This window comes from Castor canadensis, chromosome 6 (genome assembly GCF_047511655.1).
Source record: "Castor canadensis chromosome 6, mCasCan1.hap1v2, whole genome shotgun sequence".
Classification (NCBI taxonomy): domain Eukaryota; kingdom Metazoa; phylum Chordata; class Mammalia; order Rodentia; family Castoridae; genus Castor; species Castor canadensis.
In genome coordinates, this window is record NC_133391.1 from 16,227,250 (window position 1) to 16,250,394 (window position 23,145).

Below are 23,145 nucleotides of genomic sequence, written 5' to 3' on the forward strand. Positions count from 1 at the left end.
TATAGAAATCTAATTTTGAGTTTCTTATTGTGTCAAGCCAGTTGTCCTTGTCAGATGTAACTCCCTTGAGATAAAATCACGTAAGGAAGGACAGGCATATATATATATATATTTTATACAAACATGCTACTGACAGTTCCATTGGTTAAAAAAGAACATCCATTGGTTAGAAAGGCAAGATGGCAGCCAGCGGAAGCATTTTGTGCCTGACATTTTAGATACCCCACCTTCCCACCCAATAACCTTCTAAATTTGGGTATCTCAGATTGGTGTGATGAAATTAAGGAGACACTCATCTGAAAAGGACTGGGATAAAGATGGCAGGCTAAGGGGCTACCCCATTCTTCCCCCAACTTGCGGTGTTTCAAATCCTCAAGATGGATTTGTCCCTAAGTCACTTGCTGGGATATTTGACATTCCTTGGCTCCCTGTCCATGAATACTCTGTAGAGCACTGCTGAGGGTGGTTTAGGTTATGGCATTAGTTGTACCAGCCCCCAAACTCAGCTGATGACAGTCCTATAGAGACCCAAGCAAACGGGTTCCACCATCTTCCACCACTGTCAAGTCCATGGAGGGCCTGACAGTCTGCCACCATTGGGGAAGACGTAGTAGGTCACACGTCACACACCCAATCTTCAAAGCTTCCATACCCCAAGCAAGCCTAACTGAAGTTTTGTTAGCCAAATCAAGGCTGCTGGGCCTAATTCCCCAGTGATTGGCAAAGGTATTTTGCCAATAGGTTGGAAGGTGAAGAGATCAGAAACCATCCATCAAAGCTAGGAACGTCTGTCTACGCACAGGATGCCTGTTGCTGGGGGCTGCCCAGCTCGCACATCGAACGGGCGCATGACACGAGCTAGGACAGCTGGACCCTCCGCAGGGCATCCCATCCATGAAAGCTGGTGATGACCAGCAGAACAGTGTTGGTGCATCCTGTAATACCAACAAGCAAGCCAGATCTGAACATCAAATTCTCCCCAGAGATTCCTGATCTTGAGTGGGGTTGGGGGAAAACAAAAAGACTCCTTCTGTTTGCTCACTCTGCAAACTCAATTATTTTCTGGTATCCATTCCCCTGTTCCTTCTTTTTTTTGCCTTTTCTTCTCCTTGTTTCTTTAAATTTTTATGAATTTTGAGGGCTACCCAGACCTTCTCAGTCTATGCCGTTTCTGCTTGGTAGGAGTCTGTTTCTGTTGCTTGCACCAAAATTATTCCCACCCCCCCCCAAAAAAAATCCCAACTCTAAGGCCCTACTGATAGAATTTTCTAGGTACTATGAGATACAGAAAAGTATGGGGTGACGGGGGAGACAGCGAAGGACACCAAGTCTGGGTACCAGTCTTGGTTCTGTCATCTCTCTTAGGTAAACCCAAAAGCATATCTGTAAAATAAGAGTCTGGGATAAGTTGATTTTTGAAATACTTTCTGGCTCAAAATGGGCCATGACTATGTCATTCTGGGATTGCTGCAACTCAAACCCAAACCCAAATCCTCTATTTGGATACCTGCTGGAAACCAAAGCCAGGTCGTCCATGTTGATAAACAGCCTGTCAGCTGGACCCGCTCACTTGGACCCACATCAGCCTAGGAAGCAATGGCTTCCTGGGTATTTTCCATTTCGAATGCCTATGGGCCCTGTCACCCTGAGACATGGCCTGAGAAATGGGAGTGATATTCATTGCACTCATCTCATTCCTACTTATTGTGCTTTAGGGTTTTTTTTTTGGGGGGGGGGATTGATTGGGTCCTTTTATTTGTCAGTTAAGTACCCAGGAGACAGAGGAACTCGACATTTCTAGTACATTGTGATCTATTAATTTGAATAAAGTAATGATTACAAAACTCAGCTGTCTGTCTCTGATGAGAAGAACTTGAGGAGCTGGATGGAGAGAAAATCCCAAGTAATTCTCAGCAGGTGGGCACAGATGAAAAATGAGAAGCCTTTTGCTGTGAGTAAGTTTCACCTCTGATTAAAATTCTGCTGGCAATGAGAAATGATGTACTGAGGCAGGAGTGAGTCACTAAATCACAGGCCGTCTCTGCACACGTTGTTCTTCCTGCCTGGAGCCACAAGAATCATTCCCTTAGATTTATAAAAAGGGGATTTTTTTTTAGGGATCTCTTGCTCTGATGGGGTATGGAACAAGTCCAGACTGTACACGTGTCTTCACACATATGATAGAGTGTCAACAAACCCCAGGACACCATGATCAGATCAGAACCTTGTGTGGGGGGGTTGCTGGAGAAGTGGCTCAAACCTAAGATGCCTGCCTAGCCACCGTGAGGCCCTGAGTTCAAACCCCAGTGCCACCAAGCAAAAAAAAAAAAAGAATCTTGGGGGCCTTTAGTTTTATAGGCTGTGATCAGAGGGTAGCCTCTGGTCCTGTTGTTTTGTGGGGTTTTTTCTTCCTCTCTCTTTGGTGGACAGGGCTCAATCCTAACATCTTGATTACTTCCCCCAGTACTGAACAAAACAGGCACACTTTCTTTTTTACTGCAGTGGGATTTGAACTCAGGGACTTGCAGCTGTTAGGCAAATGCTCCATTACTTGAGCCCTACCCCAAGCCCTTTTTGCCTTAGTTATTTTTTCAGATAGGGTCTTATGTTTTTGCCCAGGGCAGGCCTGGAATTGAGAACATTCTACCTCCTCCTCATGCACACCTGGGATTACAGGCGTGAAGCACCATGCCTGGCTGGGCTCACATTTCAATGTGAATTTGCTATATGGATAGTTCTTTAGATGGGGGAGAAAGAAGGCTTAAGTGACCAGCCAAGCAGAAGAAAGATTCAGATGCCAGAGATGTCAGAGGATCCCCTCATGGGAATTGAAACTTTTCCCTGGGGCCAAAGGCCTGGTGCAATTCAGTCAGCAAACATGCCTACTGACACATCTCAGCTAAAGATGCAGACATGGTGCCCTGTCAACCAGGGAGCTTGCTGATGGGAGGGTGAAGTTGTTTGACTGTGGCTTTCCAGGTGTTTCATATGCACTTTTCCTGGTTAACACACATGCAATTCTTACAACTAGAGTGATTAAAAACAGAGAGACTGCAAAATTGGTTTGTCTTTTTTTTGTGGTACTGGGATTTGAACTCAGGGCTTTGTACTTGCTAGGCAAGCACTCTACCATTTGAGCTAAGCCCCAGCCCTTTTTGCTTTAGTTTATTTTTCAGGTAGAGTCCCACACTTTTGCCTGGGGCCGAAGCCTTGGACTGTGACGCTCCTAACTCCACATGATGAGTATCTGCGATTACAGGCACGTACCACCATACCCAGCTCACATTTTCACTTAATGTCAGACATGGGGCTTAACATTTTCTGCTAGTGTCATTTTAAACATATTCTCTTTCTCCTAGCTCTGCAGCACTCCCTCTGCAGATTAACCAGCTCCTGCCGACTACCTTGGCAAATAAGAGAGCAAACCCAAGATTTTGGCAAAAAAAAAAAATGTGTGCACAATGTGGGAAGCAAGATGTCTCGCTCAGGGCAGAGTGGTTTGGGGTTAGGAATTGCTGTCCAGTGGCCTTGAGGCTGGTTTTCAGGGTTTGGGTCTGGGACCTCCCTTTGTACGAACAATCTCCACACAAAAGTGTCAGATTCGGCAGCTTCAGCTCCGCCTCACCGAACGCTGTGACAGAGCCAAAATTCCTCAGCACCTCGAGCGCAGGCTTGGGGTACTCAGCCGGGGTGGACCAGCACTTACCCAGCAGAGGCCGGGGAGAAGCACACGGCACTGACCTTTAAGTGTTCATCACCTTACAGGACCCGGCCAGCAAAGGCGGTGCTGGGACTGGGTGCTGGGCACGTCTCCAGGACTGACTGGGACGTCTTCTTGCTGCTGCTGACACTTCTCCAAGAGGAAGGAAGGTGAAGGGAGACATGGACGGCTTTGCAGACCAGAGCATGGAGCATGGCTGCTACCCATCCAAGCCACTGGACTGTGAATCTGGGGGGCTCTGTGCACCTCACTAGGGAAACCCTGCAGCCACTCACTCCATAGGACAGCTGAGGGAGGGTGCAGGGAGCATGCCACAGCTCAGAGCATCAGCGAGCCCTGGGGACAGTGTGGCAGCTGAGTTACAGGAGTATGACGTTTTGGTGAGGGCAGTGCTGGGATTTGAGCTCAGGTGTTCATGCTGTCAGGCAGGCACTCTACAACCTCAGCCGTGCCCCCAGCCCTTTTTTCCTCCAGCTCCTTTGGAAGAGAGGTAAACCAATTAGGTTTTTGTCAGTCTGTGTTCTTTGTACCTTCTTCCTCTCAAGATAATCACACTGGGCTCTGCAAGCAAACGTCTGGGATTATGGACAGAGCCTGGTGGATGTCAGGTAATGTATCCGAAAAGTAAAGATAAGAAAACCAACCTGAGCTGGAGGTAGGGTAAGGCTCTAAGGGTAAGACACCAGGTTTTAGAGACTCTGCTTGGGACTCCAGGGGACACAGTCCTTCCCAACCCATCTCTCCAAATTCCCAGAAGTAGTGGGTACCATTGTGAATTCAAATCTTCACCACCTCCTATCTAGACATGACTCGAGTCCTAGCATGTCTGCATACAAATAAAGCAATAGTATTTTCCCCTCCTTGTCTTGACTTTCCACCCCAATGGCAGCTCAGTAGATTTAATTTTTTATTTTTCAAGACAGGGTCTGATCGTGTAGCCAGAGTATCCTGGAACTCGCAATCCTTCTCCTTCAGCCTCCTGAGTGCTGGGATTATAGGTGTGCACCACTGCACCCGGGCCAATAGATCTAAAGATAGTTATTTCTCCTGGAAATCAATGCAAATGGAGGTTTTTTTTAAACATGAGATTGACATTTGAGCCAAGAAATGTCACTAACCTCACCAATATTAAATGCTGTATACACGCACACACACGCACACACAGAGTGCTGCCTGGGTGAGTACTTCCTGCCACCTTTGCTCAGCAGAGGACTGTCCAAGGGTTGGAGGGTTACTAATGACATTGTTCTCTTTGAAATGACGCACACGTGTGAATCGGGATTCGTCCTGTTGAGCCCCAAGACTGAAATGAGCAGATATGCTTTGATCTCGGCCTCACAAGTCCATTCGCGTATAATGTGGGACTGGTCACACAGCCCTTGTAGGGTTTCTGATGGTCAAAGGAAGCGGTATGGGTGTAGACTGCTTTCTCACTAGGAGGACTGGTGCATGATTGTTTGTTTTGCCTAGGGAATAGAAATGCTATAGGGAAAGCTGACCTTGGGCCTGACACTCTTTTTTATTTTTTTGCAGCACTGGGATTTGAACTCAGGGCTTTGCATTGCTAAGCAAGTGCTGTACCACTTAAGCCACGCCCCCAGACCTTTTGGCTTGACTTTGTTTTTCAGATCGGATCTGACACTTTTGCGCAGGGCCAGCCTCTGACCACAATCCTCCTGGTCTCTCTGCTTCCCCGGTAGCTGGCCACAATGCCTGGCCCCGAAGTTCAACAGAGTGTGAGACAAGGACCCCTCACTCACCTTCTCAGTCAGCAAATGCATGTCCCCAGAAGACAGCGGGTCACCTGAACCAGCCTAGACATCCATGTGAGTCACTAAGCAAGGGTCACTCTTGGTGTGCCACAGGAAGCTAGCCATCTCCAAGGCCATGATAGGTCTGCCCTCTGTTGGGACGCATCACCAGGTCTCATTTGAATTTCCATGGTTCCCTTAAATTCCCCTGCTTTTTGTCCCATTAGATATCATTCTTACAGTTTGCCTTGTTTTATTATTTCTGTACATCTTGGATTTATTGTCCCCAGGAGACTCTGGGGAGCAAGATGCATGTATTTTTCTTTTTGTGTCCCTTAATGGTGTCTGCTTTTTCAATGAGATACACTGAACCCTCTCAAATCACCTCTTTAAAGCCAATCCTATAAATAAGCAACAAGGAGTATCTTCGCCATCACCATCCGATGCCTCCAGGCTGCCACACTTCTCAACACAAAGTGGCCTTCAGTCAAGCCTCCTCTATTCATCCTCTACAAATGCCTCCTTAAATACCTAATTCAGATTCCCTACTCAATACCTTTGAAAGGCTTCACATTGCCTACATGACACAGTAAGAATGTCAAAGACTTGAATTTGGCTTTCCAAAGCTGGATTCAATTCAGTTACTAAAACTCATGTAACCCATGCATTTCCAACCCATGAAGTGATTGATCCATTCGTTTGTCCATCCATCCATTCACCCACCCATGCACCCACCCATTCACCTACTCATCCATCCATCCATCCACTCACTCATCTGTCCGTCCATCCATTTATTCATCCATCCATTCATCCACCCAAACACCCATTCATCCACTCATCCATCCATCCATCCATTCATCCATCCATCCATCCATCCATCCATCCACTCATCTACCCACCCACCCATTCATCCATCCATTTATTCATCCATCCATTCATCTACCCAAACACCCATTCATCCACTCATCCACCCACCCATCCACTCATCCATCCATCCATCCACTCATCCATCCAACACGGATTGAGTGCCTACAGTGTCACTGGGTTTTGTGCTAGGGATCTCTATCCAAAAAGACCCAATCTCCGATCTTAATGCAGTTACTAGTTGTGGGTTGGCAGAAGGGAAAGGGAATATTACAACTGAAAGTGATAAAAGCCATAACAGAACCATGCAGAAGAAACACTGGAGTAGAGAAAAGCCAGTGCCCAACTCAGCCTGCAGTGAGAGGAGAGAGACCAAAGGGATACTGCTTTTGTGCGAAGATGCCGTGCAGTGGGGCAAAGAGAGGACTTTGAAACAGAAAGGAAACAATACACAAAAGAAAAAAGAAAACACCCCATAAGTCTCCCAAGGACAGGGTGAGAACACGGTACAAAGTTGTAAGCAGTTCAGGAAGAGGTGATTGAAGCTGAAGTCAAAGCTAAAGGAGCCTGTTGGGTTTGAAGGGGAAGGGATTACTGATGTCACTGTTTCCCAGCAGTGTCCCTGAACCTAGTCCTCAAAGGCACCAAGCAAACAGATAGCCATGCGTGGGAGGAAAAAAATCAATCTCCACCCCCGCCATAGGGAAGTTTGCAGAGTGATCAATGCTGGTCTCTGCCTCAGAAAGATGTTACAGGCAGATGAAAGCCCTGGTAAGTCTTGCAGTAGAACAAGCGTTTCAAGTGTCCAAAATTGCTGGGCATGGTGGCTTACCACTATAATCTCAGCACTCAGGAGGCTGGGACGGGCGGGTCATGACTTTAAAGCCAGCCTGGGCTCCATAGAGACAACCTATCTCCAAAAAAAGTGGCTCAAATTTATTCACGCACAGACCATCACTGCACCGTGGTGTCCTACAGAACAGGAACCCTGGAGGACAGCCTGGGGGACGCTGGTCTCCTCTACGCCAATTACCATGTGCACCTGCGCTGGCTCGAGAAGACACAGCTTCAAAGACAAACTCCGCCACTTTGTTGTTTGACCTTGGATTAGTTACTTCACATCTTTGCTGGAGATGAGGACGGGGCCCTGAGCACACTTCATCCCCAGGGCATTTTCGCTGAGCTCAAATGCCTGCCACAGAACCTCTGTGCAAACCATGTCCCGTCATTCTTCTCGGCTGATGTATCCCTGAATTATGTGAGCTTGTTCCTCCCTCAGAATTCTAGCTGCTTCTTTCTCTCCCTCCCTCCTTCCCATCTCGCTCTCGCTCTCTCTTTCCTTTTCCTTCCTTCTTGGTACTGGGGTTTGAACTCAGGGCTTCCCTCTGGCATGGCAGGGACTCTTCCACTTGAGCCACTCCAGCCTTTTTTTTTGTGATGGGTTTTTCGAGATAGGGTCTCATGAACTATTTTCCTGGGCTGGCCTCAAACTGCAATCCTCCTGATCTCTGCCTCCTGAGTAGCTAAGATTACAGGCATGAGCCACTGGTGCCCAGCTCCCTGCCAGTTTTTATTCGGACTTTTTTGGGGTGCTGCAGATGAACTCCAGGGCCTCCTGCATGAAGGTTTTTAAAAGAAGTAAGGAGCCAGGCACTGGTGGCTCACACCTATAATACCAGCTACTTGGGAGACAGAGATCAGCAGGATCACAGTTCGAAGCCAGCCTGGGCAAAACAGTTTGAGAGACCCTATCTCAAAAAACCCATCACAGAAAAGGCTGTTGGAGTGGCTCAAGGTGTAGGCCCTGAGTTCAAACCCTTGCACCACAAATAAAGGAATAAATACAAATTTATAAATAAATAAACAAACAAATAAATAAAAGAAGTAGAGAGCTCTTGTCTGTGTCTGGCCTGGGACGCCATCTACCCTTGACCTTGAAAACTTCCTCTCTTTGTCCTACTGGAAAACCCACCCACCTCCCTGAGTCCTCACCAGGCACCATTGCCTTTGACCTTACCCGTGGCTCCTGGGTTGAAACAGGTGACACACCTTGGCTGCCAGAGCCTCCCGTGACCCTTCCCATCAGGCAACAGCTGATTTGATCTGTCTGCATGGCTGCAATGACCAGGCAGCTGGAGACGCCATTCTTGGCCCCACAGAAGCGGCCCTGACCTCGGGGCGCGCATCATCCCTTGGGGACCACAGACACACAGCAGCTGAGCGGGTGCGCAAAGTATGGGTGCAAACTGAGATATTTCAACGAAGACCCAGGCGGCTGCTGTCTGAATTATTTACTTTCTTGTCTCTTTGGCAGGCTGTGCAGTGCCAGGTCACAGTATTTGGGTCACATCTGTGTGACGTGGCACGGTGTGTGGCTGGACGCATTCAGCACACATTGGCTACCTTCTGAATGAACTCAGTGACCCACAGGGCTTGCCTGTGTGACAAATTAGTGACGGTGACAGACATTGCGCTCATTACAATGGGAGTGTGCTCATAAACACATATTCAGGTACATGTCCACATGTTGTGTAATGTCTACACCGACACGCGTGTGTGCGTGTACACACATGTAGCTGTACATGTCATTGCATGTCAAATGTCACATGCTAAAGGCTTGGTCGCCAGCCTGTGACTCCATGGAAGGTGCTGGAACCCTTAGGAGGAAGTGAGACCTTTGGGATGTGACCTTGAAAGGGATATTGGGGCCTTCACGGTCTCTCTCTGACTTTGCTTCCCGGCCACCATGAAGTGAGCAGTGTGGCTTCACCATCACGGCTCCTGCCATGGGCCTCGACCTCCCCACAGGCCCCCGAGACGAGGCCAAGCAAGCATGGATCCCAGATTTCTGCATCTGTGGCCCAAATGAGTTTCAATGTCACAGAGGCGGGAAGCTGCTCAGTACATTTTGTGTGTGTGTGTGTGTGTGTGTGTGTGTGTGTGTGTGTGAGAGAGAGAGAGAGAGAGAGAGAGAGAGAGAGAGAGAGAGAGGAGAGAGAGAGAGAGACAGCACACCCCTGGCTGTGTTCTCCATGGGCAAAGACACAAGTGGCCTCACCGCAGACCTTCCACCATGCGGTACAGGGAAGGACAGGGAAGGTACTTTCTCCTGTCATCTGTGGTGACAGGAAACGCCCAAGGCCAACCTCACGGTCACTTCTGTGTTCTGCACCGCCATGGCTTTATTTGCTGTGCGGTTCTCTCAGACCCTGCGAAAATTCAAACATCATCACTGCCTTCCCACGACAGCTGGCTCGTGGGAAGAACGCACTCTATTTGGGAAATAAAATGCACTTGTGACTAATGGGGGCAAAACCCATTTGTGACTCATCCAATTAAACTCAAAGGCATGTCCAGACAAAAGTGTCAATGCATTATTCTAGATCATTCATTAAAACCAACCCCCTCTGCAACCGCGCTCTCCCAATTAAATAAAGAGCCGCAGCTTCTTATTTTCCTCTTGGTACCAAGAGGACTTGGACCAGATCAGAGATAACGTTCCCAAGTGATTTGCAGGATCTGTGGCACGTGCAGGTGTCCACACCGTCCTGGACACAGCCAGGCAGAGACGCACACATTTCTTAGAAGTGACACAGTCCCCTCCCTGTGGCCACTGTGGGCCTGAGCTTTGAAAATGTCACCCATGTTGGAACTGCGTTTTGATGGCTCTGCAACCAGGACCTCCGCCTACGCCCGGGGCTCCAGGTCCTCTGTGAGTGGACGAACCCAAGGCTCTGTCGCCCGCACGCACTGTCCTTGGAGGAGTGAACACGGCGCAGCCTTGTCAGTGTGATGTCCCCGAGAAGCCAAAACTCGGGCAGAGCAGAGACGAGAGACGCCCGCACGCCACGTGTGCACCGCTGGCACAGCCACACCATGGAATCAGCCTCATGTCGTCAGCTGGCGGATGCACAGAGCGAAACCCGGACCTTTCCAGCACCGCTGTGAGCCTCTGAGCCCCCCAAAAATGCAGATTTGCATGATCTGCAACCTCCTGTAGTGGGAGACGATGCGGACTCTGAGGACCCTGACCCTGGAAGGGATGAATGGGGGTCTCGAGAGGGGAGTTCCCACGACAGAAGGTTGTTATAAAAGAATCTCTGACTTCCCATCTCACCGGCGATCGCGCTCCCATGTGCTCCAAACTCTGTGAGGCCCGGTGCCCCGCGGCCCTCGCCAGACACAAGCATAAGCCCATGTCTTGTTCCTGGACTTCCAGAACTGTGCGCTCCACAAACCTCTTACTTTATAAGTTACCCAGCTGTGGGTATTTTGTTATAGCAACAGAAAACAGACGGATACAGAGATGTGTCTGCTATGCCTAGGCCAGAGAGTACTGGGATACAGAAAAGAGAGCAGAGGTAAGACAATAAAATAAAGAGGTCACAGGCCAGGTGTGGTGGCTCACGCCTGTAGTCCCAGCTACTCAAGAGGTAGAAATAGGGAGGATTGTGGTTCAAGGCCAGTCTGGGCTATATAACAAGGCTCTATTTGCAGGACTGTATCTCAACAGACAAGTCAGGCATGATGGCACACACCTGTAATCCCAGCCATGTGGGAGACCTAATAGGAGGATCACAGTCCAGGCTGGCCTGGGGCTCAAATGGGAGAACATCTGTCTTACAAGCACAAGGTCCTGAGTTCAAATCCCAGTACCACCAGATCATTAAGAAAATTTCAAAGGTGGTTATGGCCACAGAGGGGACTGGCGGGGTCCTTCTGGCAGGGGGTGAACTGGGGAGAAGCTCTGAGTGCTGTGGCACGAGGCCTCGCTCTTCCTCATCCCCTTGGGAGGTGAGTGGGGTGGCGGTGTGGAGCTGAAGTTTCAGGCTCCTCCGTAAAAAGCAGCCTCAGGGAAGCCTGGTCCCCTCGGCCTCAGGCGGGTGCAGGGCCGGCCCAGTGTGCGGGGCGAGCATGCACTGGAATGGGCCCCACAGGCCGTGTGTGACCCAGGATGCCTGGCCTGCTGGGTTGGGTTCCACGCAGGCTCCCTCGCGCTCTGCTGCCTTCCTGTGACACCGCGCACCGGCCTGGCAGGGCCCGGATCCGGCGCCATCACCCAGGGCTCTGGGATGTGGTGGCAGGCGGTGGCGGGGACCACAGGACTGTGGGATGTGAGGGAGCCCTGGGACAGGTGTAGGGCTGTGACAAGGCACAGGTGGGTGCCCTGCTCCTGGCTCCGAGCCATCCCGCTCCATCCCCAGCTCTCCCGGGAAGTGTCTGAATATTTAAAGGCTGTCACCATCTTGTCCCCTTAGCTGACTTTCTTCAGGAAAACAGACACATGGGCTCTGTCACCCACTACAAGAAAGCAGCTTTTACAGGGCCGTGTCACTATCCCAGAAATCAACCCAACAGGCAGTGCGTGCTCCATAGTCCAGCAAATATTAACTTCAGGGACTCACGCAGGTCCTTTACGGCCAGTCATCCCAGCTACGACAGGAAGTCTAAGGAGGACGACGGAGGTGCAGGTTGGCCTGGGCAAAAAGTGAGACCTCATCTTAAAACAGGCAGAGCAAACAGGGCTGGCGCAGTGACTCATGCAGAAGAGCGCCTGCCTAGCAAGTGGAGTCCAAACCCCGGTGCCACCAAAAACCATCCGACCAACCCAACAGAACCAAGGCAGTGACAAATCCAAGGTCACGCCCGGGTGGTGGTCTCACAGACTCCTTCTGCTCAAAGACAAGCCGAGGCGTCATGTCTGATTCCTAGCACACCAGGGTCCCCCACTCCCAGCTCCATCCCCGGCCCAACCTCTGCGCCATGCGCTGACAGTTTTGTCCCCTCCCTCCTCAACCTGCACTGCTCGGTGGTCCTCACAGCCTGTGGCCATCCAGCACGTTGGGGACCCTGCGTCCTTGTCTCCCCCTCCTGCAGAGACCTGTCCATCTTCTGGGGCTTCTCCCATCACCCCAAGAAAGCCTGGAGGAAGTGCTGCTCTCCCCGGACTCTCCAGACCAGCTTTGGCATCCTGGACTCTCCGGCTGCCTCAGTTTCCCCCCAGCTTTGTGGGCGCCCTGGTTTTCCTCTTTCACATCCCCGTCACCCTCACAACCCACCAGCCTGTGCCCCGGTGAGTGAGCGAGGCTGTCTGTGCTCACTCGTGTCCAGGCACCCTGGACTAACAAGGCCCCTCCTATTTTCTCCCGAGCCTCAGTCACGGTCTTGGTGGAAGTGCAAGTCTTTTTGAACACAGTTGCTTAGCAACGGGGACGCAGTCCCCGGGGAGCAAAGCGGTGTGAGGTAGCTGCATGGTTGTGCCAGTGTCACAGAGGCGCGGCAGTCACAGTGGGGTTGGCAGGGACTGCATGGTCCCCTCGGAGCAATCCTGGGATGCCGGGCACATGGCACTTCTGAGGCCACACGGCCTTACTTTCTTAACAAGCAAAGCACAATTCACAGCAGCCAAGCTGCGCGACCACCCCGGGGCCCAGCCCAGGAACGGGTAAAGAAAACGTGGTCTATGCACAGAGTGGAGTACTACACAGCCACAAAGAAGGAAGCTGCGTTCCCAGGAAAATGGACGGAACTGGAGATCATTGTACTAAGTGAAATAAGCCAGAGCAACAGTGGCAAAGACCGATGTTAGTCTCTCTTATGTGTAAACTCTAGTCTTTCACAACAAATGACAGGAATACAAAGCAGGTTCTGTTTGGGGTGGTGATCGACCTTCACTAGAAGGCTGGGTGCACTGGCTCACGCCTGTAAACCTAGCTACATGGGAGGTGAAGATCAGGAGGATTGAGGTTTGAGGCCATCCCAGGCAAAATGTTCTGAGACCCCATCTCAACAAACAAGCCAGGGAGGTGGTGCCCTGCTGTCATCCCAACTATGTGGGAGGTGGAGGTAGAAGGATCGGAGTCTAAGGCTGGCTCCCGGGCAAAAGTACAAAACTCTATCTCAAAAAAACAAACTAAAGCAAAAAGGGCTGGAGGCCTGGATCAAGTGGTAGAGCAAATGCGAGGTCCTGAGTTCAAATCCCAGTACTGCCCGAACAACAGAGTAGCATGAGGGGAGAGTGACCAGTGTTCTCCTTAGGCCGCCATTGTCACCCTCAAATAACAACGTGGGATCTGAGGTTCAAAGACAGGAAGTCACTTGTGAGAGGAGCTGCGAGGAGCTGACGCACACCCCACATCCCGCACCACAGACCCCACTGTGCCACCTGTCACCCACGTCAGACACTGCTGCAGGCTTCTCACAACTGTCCCTGGGTCCCCTTACTATGGTCATTGAAAAATGTCAGAAGAGAGAGGGAGGGGGGGTTTCTGTCTGTCTATCTATCTATGTTGCCTTTGGTGGCTAGCCAGCTGTTAGTGGAGAGTCAGGACCCAGGAAGCAGGGGGTCCACACTGACTTTTCTGCCATTTTTCACTGTGGGTTGAAAAGAACCCACACTAAGGTCCCAGCTGTTTCCATAACTTGGCTATTGTGAATAGTGCCGCAATAAACATGGGTATGCAGGTGCCTCTGGAGTAACAGTCTTTTGGGTATATCCCCAAGAGTGGTATTGCTGGATCAAATGGTAGATCAATGTCTAGCTTTTTAAGTAGCCTCCAAATTTTTTTCCAGAGTGGTTGTACTAGTCTACATTCCCACCAACAGTGTAAGAGGGTTCCTTTTTCCCCACATCCTCGCCAACACCTGTTGTTGGTGTTTGTTTTCTTTTTGTAATTCACTAATTTTAAGCCTTTTCCTTAGGACCTGATGGTTACACAGGGGCTCGCTGGGGCATTTCCATGCACGCACAGCGCTCCCCATTTGGTCATCCCGTCACTTCCCCCTTCCCCACCCCGACAATGACGGCACAGGTTGCGGGCTCCATGTTCATGCCTGTATAGAAGTTCATCCGCCTTACCCCTCCTTCACCCGCTTCCTATAAATGAACTGGGCTTAACCCCCACCCTCTTCCTCGCCCCCCATCCTGTGCTGCCCGGCAGTCTCCAGTGTGCTTTTGTGTCTTCTTCCTACACAGATGGGATGTGCTGTTTCTTTTCCTTTCATTTTTGGCTGTCCTGGGATTTGAACTCAGGGCCTACACCTTGAGCTACTCCACCAGCCCTTTTGTGTGAAGGTTTATTCAAGATAGGATCTTGTGGGCTGGGATGTAGCTCGGTGGTACAGCGCTTGCCTAGCATGCGTGAGGCCCTGGGTTCAATCCCAGCACCAAAAAAGAAAAGACAAAAAAAAAAACCTCTCCCCAAGATAGGATCTTGTGAACTGTTTGCCCAGGACTGACTTTGAACCGGGATCCTCCTGAGTAGCTGAGATTACAGGCATGAGCCACTGTGCCTGGCTGAAACTTAATATTTTTATTGACTGTTGATTCTGGACAGACAGGAGCATGAAGAAATCCGAAATGGAAGCAGAAAAAGGAAAACAAGAAGCTCTTGAACATTAAACAAAGACATCCTGTTACAGAAGGAAACTCAAAACTGCAGCTCCCATAAAGACAGTGTTCCCAAACATGCACCACCCCTCCACCCACACTGAGCGGTTCTCCGTGCCTCGGCCTGGTCCCCACAGACCCCACACACCCGGCTCACGCCACAGCCTCGTGTGGTCTCAGCTCGCAGACACACAAGCAGCTTCTAGGATGTTCTGGATTACTTTATTGATTTTTTTTTTTTTTGAACAAGGACTGTTCTCATTTTTGGAGCAGGGTCTTTGTCTTTGAATTGATGAGACACATTTGTTGTTCACCAAGGTTACAGAGATGGAGATTTGTACCGGGGCACAAACATCCAGGATTTTTGGTTAGGTTAGCCGAGAGCCTCCTCCATCCTACTTGGAGCTAGAAGCTCTCTCACTGTGATTTTAATTTGCATTTACCGATGACTACTGATCTCTCCCTAAGTTTGCTCACTATTTTGAGTCTGTTGTGAAGAATTTCTCTCTTTTTTTTTGGTGGTACTGGGATTTGAACTCAGGGCTTTGCATTTGCTATATGAGAGCTCTATCACTGGAGCCACGCCTCCAGCCTTTTTTCTTCGGGTTATTTTTCAGATAGGGTCTCCTATTTTTTCCTGGGGCTGGCCTCAGCCTCCAATCCTCCCACCTCTGACTCCTGCAGAGTTGCTATAACGGACATGTTACCACCACACTGGCTTGTTGATTGAGATGGGTCTCGGTGATTTTCTGCCCTGGCTGGTCTTGAATCACAACCCCCTGGATCTCCACCTTCTGAGTAGCTGGGATTACAGCAATGAGCCACCACACCTGACCTTTTTTTTTTTAGTCAGATTTCATATCTTCAGAATGTAGTAAAATGTCTGAAAATCTTTTCCTGATGCACACGGGATAGGGTGTGCTGGCTTTTCTGATGACTTTAAATGAATGAATAAGTAAATAAACATGGAGAAAAATGTACGTTTGGGACATGAGTACAGCTCAGGGGCTTCACTCTTCATCGTTCCAGCTTTTCTCAGGTGGGGGAGGAATGTGTCCTAACACAGGGAGCATCGCCACCCCCAGCACTGTGAGGACCAGGGGACCAAGCCAGATCCCAAGGCTCACAGGACCAGAACCCATTTGCAAGTCCCAGTTTCTTTCCATTCCTTGGCAAACTAAATGCAATGGGTCTGAGTTACATTCCTCCATCCTCCTTCCATCAAACTCCTACATCAGCACCTGGTCCATCCATCCACCCATCCATCCATCCATCCATCCATCCATCCACCCACCCATCCACTCACCCATCCATCCATCCATCCCTCCAACCATCCATCCATCCGTCCATCCATCCATCCATTCATCCACACACCCATCCATCCATCTACCCTTCCACTCACCCACCCATCCACTCACCCATCCATCCATCCATCCATCCATCCACCCATCCACCCATCCATCCATCCATCCGTCCATCCATCCACCCACCCATCCACTCACCCATCCATCCATCCATCCATCCACCCATCCACCCATCCACCCACCCATCCACCCACCCATCCACCCATCCACCCACCCATCCATCCATCTATCCACCCATCCATCCATCCACCCATCCATCCACCCATCCACCCATCCGTCCACCCATCCGTCCATCCATCCGTCCATCCATCCATCCATCCATCCGTCCATCCATCCGTCTCTCCATCCATCCGTCCATCCATCCATCCATCCGTCCATCCATCCATCCATCCGTCCATTCATCCATCCATCCATCCATCCATTCATCCATCCATCCATCCATCCATCCATCCGTCCATCCATCCACACACCCATCCATCCATCTACCCTTCCATTCACCCACCCATCCACCGATCCACCCATCCACCCATCCACCCATCCACCCATCCACCCATCCATTCGTTCACTATGCCATCACTATCTGGGTACACCATGGCAAGGAAGACAGATGAGGGGCCAGAAACAGCAGTCACCCGCCCCCCCGAAAGGACAGGTATTTAAATCTTGACAGAAATTTGCCTACTAATGCATTTACAGGTGGAACCTGCCTGTGCTCCATGCCAGCACATGAGCTCTGTCTGCAGAAAGATGCTCCCGTATTTCCACCGTGGGAATTGACCAGAAATTCCTGGTGGATTTTCTGGCATAAAACACACACTAGACGGTGCTCTCCTAGTGACACACTCTTATGGGCACTGTCACAGGAAATTCTGGAGCTTCCTTCCCTCCTCATTACAAAAGAGGGATGCACAGAGATGTGTGGGCAGGTCCCACTCGGTCCCAGGTCCTGGGACGCTGGTCCCCATGGCTGCATCTCTAAGATGACCTTGCTTCTGGCTGCTGGGTGGATGAGGGGATTGGGGGCATGGGAGAGAAACTGAGGCAGAAGACAGGCTGTTTTCTGATGGGCTCTGCTATGCTGGGAGTGGCTGTGTTCCCCTGTGACCCCAGTTCCACGAGGTGACACCGCTTTTAATAACCCTACTTAGGTTCCAGTGACCCTGTCCCTTCAGCCCATAGGGTAGAGACATCTTCCAGCCCCTGCCCTCTCTAGGAGCCTCATCATCTCTGGTTGACTCCTTTAACCTGCCAACACCATAAAGAGTGTCATCAATAAGTCTCATTCAGCTGGGTGTGGTGGCTCATGCCTGTAATCCCAGCTTCTTGGGAAGCTGAGATCAGGAGGATCACAGTTCCAGACCAGCCCAGGAAAATAGTTCATGAGACTCCATCTCAACCAATAGCTTGCATGGTGACACATAACTGACATCCCAGCTCAGTGGAAGGCTGAGATCAGGGGGATTGTGATTCACGAGACCCCATCTTAACAGAAAGGCTGAGCATAGTGGTTCGTGCCTGTGATCCCAGCTATGGCAGGAAGCATAAAATAGGAGGATCAAAGTCCAGGTTTGCCTGGTCAAAAAGTGAGACCCCCATCTCCAAAGTAACCAGAGCTGGGGAGTGGCTCAAGTAGTAGAGCCTCTGCCTAGCAAACTCAAAGCCCTGAGTTCAAATCCTAGTACCACCTACCCCCCACCCAAATCTCATTCCTAACTGGATAGATTCTGCTTCCTGAAACAAGATATGAAAGATATGAGTTGGAAAACCCTTAATTCATTCACATACACCCCAAAAGTTAAAGTCAGCAGAAGCAAATTACACATAGCAAGTCTCAGTACAAAACAACACTGATGAACTCAGGGGAGACCAGCAATTCCATCTCACATTTCTAGCTCTGAAATATTCAGGTACCAGAGATGCTCTTACCTCAGGGAAAATAGATTCTCCCATGACAAGCTGGGATCGGACTTGAAGTACTACTAAAGAGGACAGGCCTGGGGCCAGGCATGGAAGTGCACGCCTGCAATCCCGGCTACTAGGGAGGCAGAGATAGGATGATCGCCTTTCAAGGCTGGCTGGGCAAAAGTGCGAGACCCTATCTGGAAACTGAACTAAAGCTGAAAGGGCGGCAGAGAGGCTCAAGCAGTACGAGCGCCTGCCCAGCAAGTGTGAGGCCCTGAGTTCAAATCCCAATAACCCCCCAAAAAGAATCAACGGAACAAAACAGGCAAACGGTCTGAACAGTCACAATTTCAGAATCTCACGGGAGGGGAGGCCAACAGCACCTCCAGTGCAACACCACTGTGCACCTATTAGAGCGGCCAAATTTGTAAGAAAATTCAGCGCTGAGCACAAACTGAGACTTTCGTACCCTGCTGCAGGTGGATCAAGGACGGGGTCACCTCTTTGTGAACAGACTGGCAGCTTTCAGAGCAAGTTACCCCCAGATGTCCACTGTGACACAGCGGTCCCATCAAGACACGCTCACACCAGCGCCTGCACACGAGGACACGTAGCCACTTAACTCATCGCCACTCCAAATGAGAACAGGTGAAATGACCACACGCACTGGGTGCAAAGCAAACAACCAAACGACCCATAGTTGTGGAATATTACTGAGCAGTAAAAAGTGAAAGGGCGCGTTAGACACACAAGGCTGTTGGATAAAGGAGGCCAGGGTCAAAGGTTGTATAAGGTGGCCTCTATTTTTAGAGCATCGTGGAAAAGGTGGGTGATCAACCAGGGTTTGCTGGGGCATGGGGCATGGGGGTGCAGACTCCCAGGAGGACATTTGGGGTCGATGGAAATATTCTGTCTCTTGATTGTGGTAGTTACATGAGGTACAATGTCACCCGAGTTCATGCAATGAGCCAGGTGCCTGTGGCTCACGCCTGTAATCCCAGCTGCTTGGGAGGCTGAGACTGGGAGGACAGAGGTTTGAGGCTAGTCTGGGAGCATAGTTCACGAGACCCCATCTCCAAAACAGCCAGAGCAAAATGGACTGGAGGTGGGGCTCAAGCAGTAGAGCACCTGCTTTGCAAGTGCGATGCCCTGAGTTCAAATCCCAGTCCCACCCCATAAATGAGCGCATGACCTGAATAGAGGTGGCCCAAGGGAGAAGCACAGATGGCGCACAGGCGTTTGAAGATGCCCAGAATCATCGCTAGCAGGGAAATGAGCTCAAAGCCACCGTGAGGCCTCAGCCATCCCGTCAGAACCGCTGCTGTGGAGAAGAAAAGCCCAGAACAGCGAACACCGGGAGGGTGTGGAGAAAGGAGCTCGTGCACTGCTGCTGGACACGAAGTCGTTCGGCCAGTACAGGGGACACTCGGAGGGTCCTGAAAACCTCGGAGTCCACCTGTGATCCAGCCACCCTACCACGAGGAATACAGCCGGAGGAAATTAAGTCAGCCTACCTAAGAGCCACCTGCATCCATGTCCACTGTGGCCTCGTCACACAGCCAGGGGACCGAGCCAGGTGTCCACCAGTGAGCAAGCGCAGAAAGAAAACGGGGTGATAATTATCCAGTTTCTGTGTATGAGTGCGAGCTGTGCCTCCAGATAAGCACGATTCTTACAAATTGACCAAAAACTGCTGGAATTCACCTTGTACTTGTGCGGTTCTATGATTTTTTTTTTGGTGGGACTGGGGTTTGAATCCAGGGCTTTGCACTCACAAAGCAGGCGCTCCACCGCTCGAGCTGAGCCGCCAGTCCATTTTGTTCTGGTTACTTTGGAGATGGGGTCTCACAAACTTTTTGACACAGTTGGCCTTGAACCGCGATCCTCCCCATCTCAACCTCCCATGTGGCAGGGATTACAGGTGTGAGCCACTGCACCCAGCACAATTTTCATTTCAAAGGCTGGTCGCTTCCTTGGTCCAATTTACTCCCGTGGCTTTTGTGTCTGTCACTCTTCCGATTGGGATTGCTTTCAGGATCGCTGTCTTAGCAAGCTTGTTCTTGGTGCATTAAAATGCCAGAGATTTCTGTAGGTTCATCAGGCCAACAGGTTTTTGGAGCCCTTAGATTTTCTGCATATAGAATCCTACTGTCCGTGAGGAAGGACAATTTGACTTCACCCTAAAAAAGGTGAATTTTTTCAATCTCAAAATACCCAACGCAGCGCCCTGTTCATGTGGGAGTGCGTTTAAGTAGCAGAAATGGTTAAGTTACACTTCTCTCCAATCCTGCTTTGTTGGTTTGTTGTTTTTTTTTTTTTTGAGATGGGGTCCCATGAACTATTTGCCCAGCTGGCTTCAAACCCTGATCCTCTGATCTCTGCCTCCTGAGTAGCTGGGATTACAGGCGTGAGCCATGGCGCCCGGCCCTGGGTTGTTTTTATCGGGGAACCCTCTAGCTGGACAGAGTCCGCCTGGCTGTTGGGGAGCTGGCTCTGGCATTCGTTTTCTCCCACGTTCATCTGTTTTTGCTGTTGTCCCATTTCTTCCTGACAAACTGTTTTATCTGAGTCTGGTCTGTGTCCTCTTGATACCAAATATTTGTAACAAGCTCAGTGTACAGATCTGAACTAATCCACACCTAAATAAATCAGAGGCGTCTCCTCCTGACACAGGGAGACACACATGGGGGTGGAAGTCCGTTTTGCTGTCATGCTCAGTGGGGACGCGTGTCTCTGGGAGGGGTGACGGTGACACGGCTGGATGGGGGACATGGTGTGTGCCAGGAGGGGACAGCTGGGAAGGTCCTTCGTAGAACAGAAAATGTCGGGCTAACACCAGAGCTGGGTTCAAGTGTGTCACAGGCTGTCAGGATGATTGGGGGGAAATTCATTCTGGCTCTTCTCATTGGTCCCAAATCCCAATTTGGTGGCACTGGGGTTTGAACTCAGGGCCTTGTGCTCACTAGGCAGGCACTCCACCACGTGAGCCAGGTGAGCCCCCAGCCCTTTTTCTCAACAGGGTCTCATGGTTTCCCCTGAGCTGGCCTGGACTGTGATCCTCCTATTCACACCTCTCACATAGCTGGGATTACAGAGATGATATACCACACCCTGCTTGTTTGTTGAGATGGGGTCTCGGTAATGTTTCCCCCCACCCCGTGGCTGGCTTCCAGTCTTGATCCTCCCAATCTATGCTTCCTGGGTAGCCAGGATTACAGGCGTGAGCTACTGGCCCTGGCCCAATGGTCATGTTGTATGCGGAAACGGTTCTCTTCTGATGGGAAACTAACTCACTTTGACTAAGCAAACAGCCTCGATTTCTTCCTTCTCTGATTTCCTTGCACGAAGCTATCGATCCCGTGTGCTAACAAGTACAAAGAGTGCAGTCCAGGAGCTCTCGCGGTTGTTTTGGACCACGCCCTTAAGAAACGAAACACGGGAGCAACTACAGTTTTAGGAGCTTGGGAAACAGCAAGTTTGACCCTGGGCTGCCATCGGGAAGTCGGCAACTTGACGCTCTCAGGACGGGCTCGCGTGATTTCCCACGGTGTCCTCGTGCCCTGTCACCAAGGCAATAAAACTTGCGACATTTTCCACAGGGAGCGGAGAGGGATGTGCTCCTGTCACACACAAGGGCTCCAGTCCCCAGGTGACAAGTCTGGAAAGTCGCGTCCCTTGCACAGGGAGCCAGGCCCGAGGTTTGGAAGAACTGGGGCCCGGCCTCGGGCTCACTTCCAGGGGGTTGCTCAGTGTGCCCGAAATCTGCCACTGAGATCCCAAAGGTATGTAGGGTGCGATAACCAAGCCAGGAACTGAACAAAGAAAAGAGTGAATCCATACTGCAAGAGGAAGGAAATGAGTGTGTCTGCAGGACAGCACGGCACAAAACGAGCCCCACAGAGGAAGCAGGCCGGGCGCAGTGGCTCACACCTGCAATCCCAGCTATTAGGGAGGCGGACAGCAGGAGGATCGCAGTTCAAGGCTGGCTGAACCCAAAAGTTCTTGAGCCCTCATCTCATGAAACAAGCTGGGTGTGGTAGAGCATGACTGTAATCCCAATCACACAAGCAGCAGAGGTAGGAGGATCACAGTCTCACGCCAGCCTCAAGCAAAAAGTGAGACCCTATCTGAAAAATGACCAAAAAGAAAAAGGACTGTGGCCTGGCTCAAGTGGTAGAGCTGCCTAGCAGGTTCAAGGTCCTGAGTGCAAACTCCAGGACAGCTTAAAAAAAAACCCACAACTGATGACAAGAGAACAAAGCTGACTATGTCACCTCCTCCCCAAGCCCCAAGGAAAGCACCCTTGCTAGGCAGGCACCTACCACGTGAGCCACCCACAGCCCTTTGGTGTAAATCAATTGCACAAAGCAGTGGGTCGTCTTAACGTTTTCACACGCGCACACACGGTACCGGGATGAGACCTGGGGTTTTAGTTTCTTCCTTTTCTTTTATCGTCATTTGTCCGGGGCGAGAGCAACACGTGACGTAAAAAGCCATGTCGTTGGCAGGTGGGTGGACGGAGCTGGGGAACGTCTTCAGAAGTTAGCCGCGTGTTTCCGGTCACGTGTGGAAGACAGGCCAACACCATGCAGCGGTATTGTGGGAAGCAGGTCACGCTAGGGGAGGCCACACGGGGGAGGGTGACCAAGGAGAGCATGGCTGATGTACTTTTTATACAAGAATGAATACAGAATTTCAAACCTGCTGAAGTCACAGAAGAAGGGGACTAAGGTAGAAAGGAGGGAAATGGAGGGGAGGGGACGACACGCATGGGTTGTAACACATCTGTACACAGAGGTGTCACAATGAGACTCCCTGTACAATAAATATACCATGATTAAAAAAAAGAAAGAAAAAGAGAGTGGCAGTTTGGTCCAAGCTGTGCTACTTCTCCACCGCATTTTGGCAGAAGTGACAAGTGACAACCAAGCTGTCAGACGAGATTAAGAAGCGGTGCAGGAGAGCGTGACCCTCTTCCAGCTTGAGGAAGTGAACGCCGAGGTGTCACCTGCTGCTGCCCAGCGAGGGTCGGCACTGCCCACGGCCACGGGGCTTGCCCTCACGCTACACCCCAGCTGGACGGGGGCTCCGACAACACACGCTGGTGTCACCTGTGAACTGGTGACTTCGCCTCTGCCCTGATCAGGTGCCAGG

At 50.6% G+C, this 23,145-nt stretch overlaps 1 protein-coding gene across 1 annotated transcript in view; it reads right to left on the reverse strand.

The window, feature by feature from the left end:
• The window catches only part of Caln1 (calneuron 1), a 306,904-nt gene that overhangs the window by 83,979 nt on the left and 199,780 nt on the right, over positions 1-23,145 (reverse strand). The gene's annotated exons all lie outside the window — the stretch shown is intronic.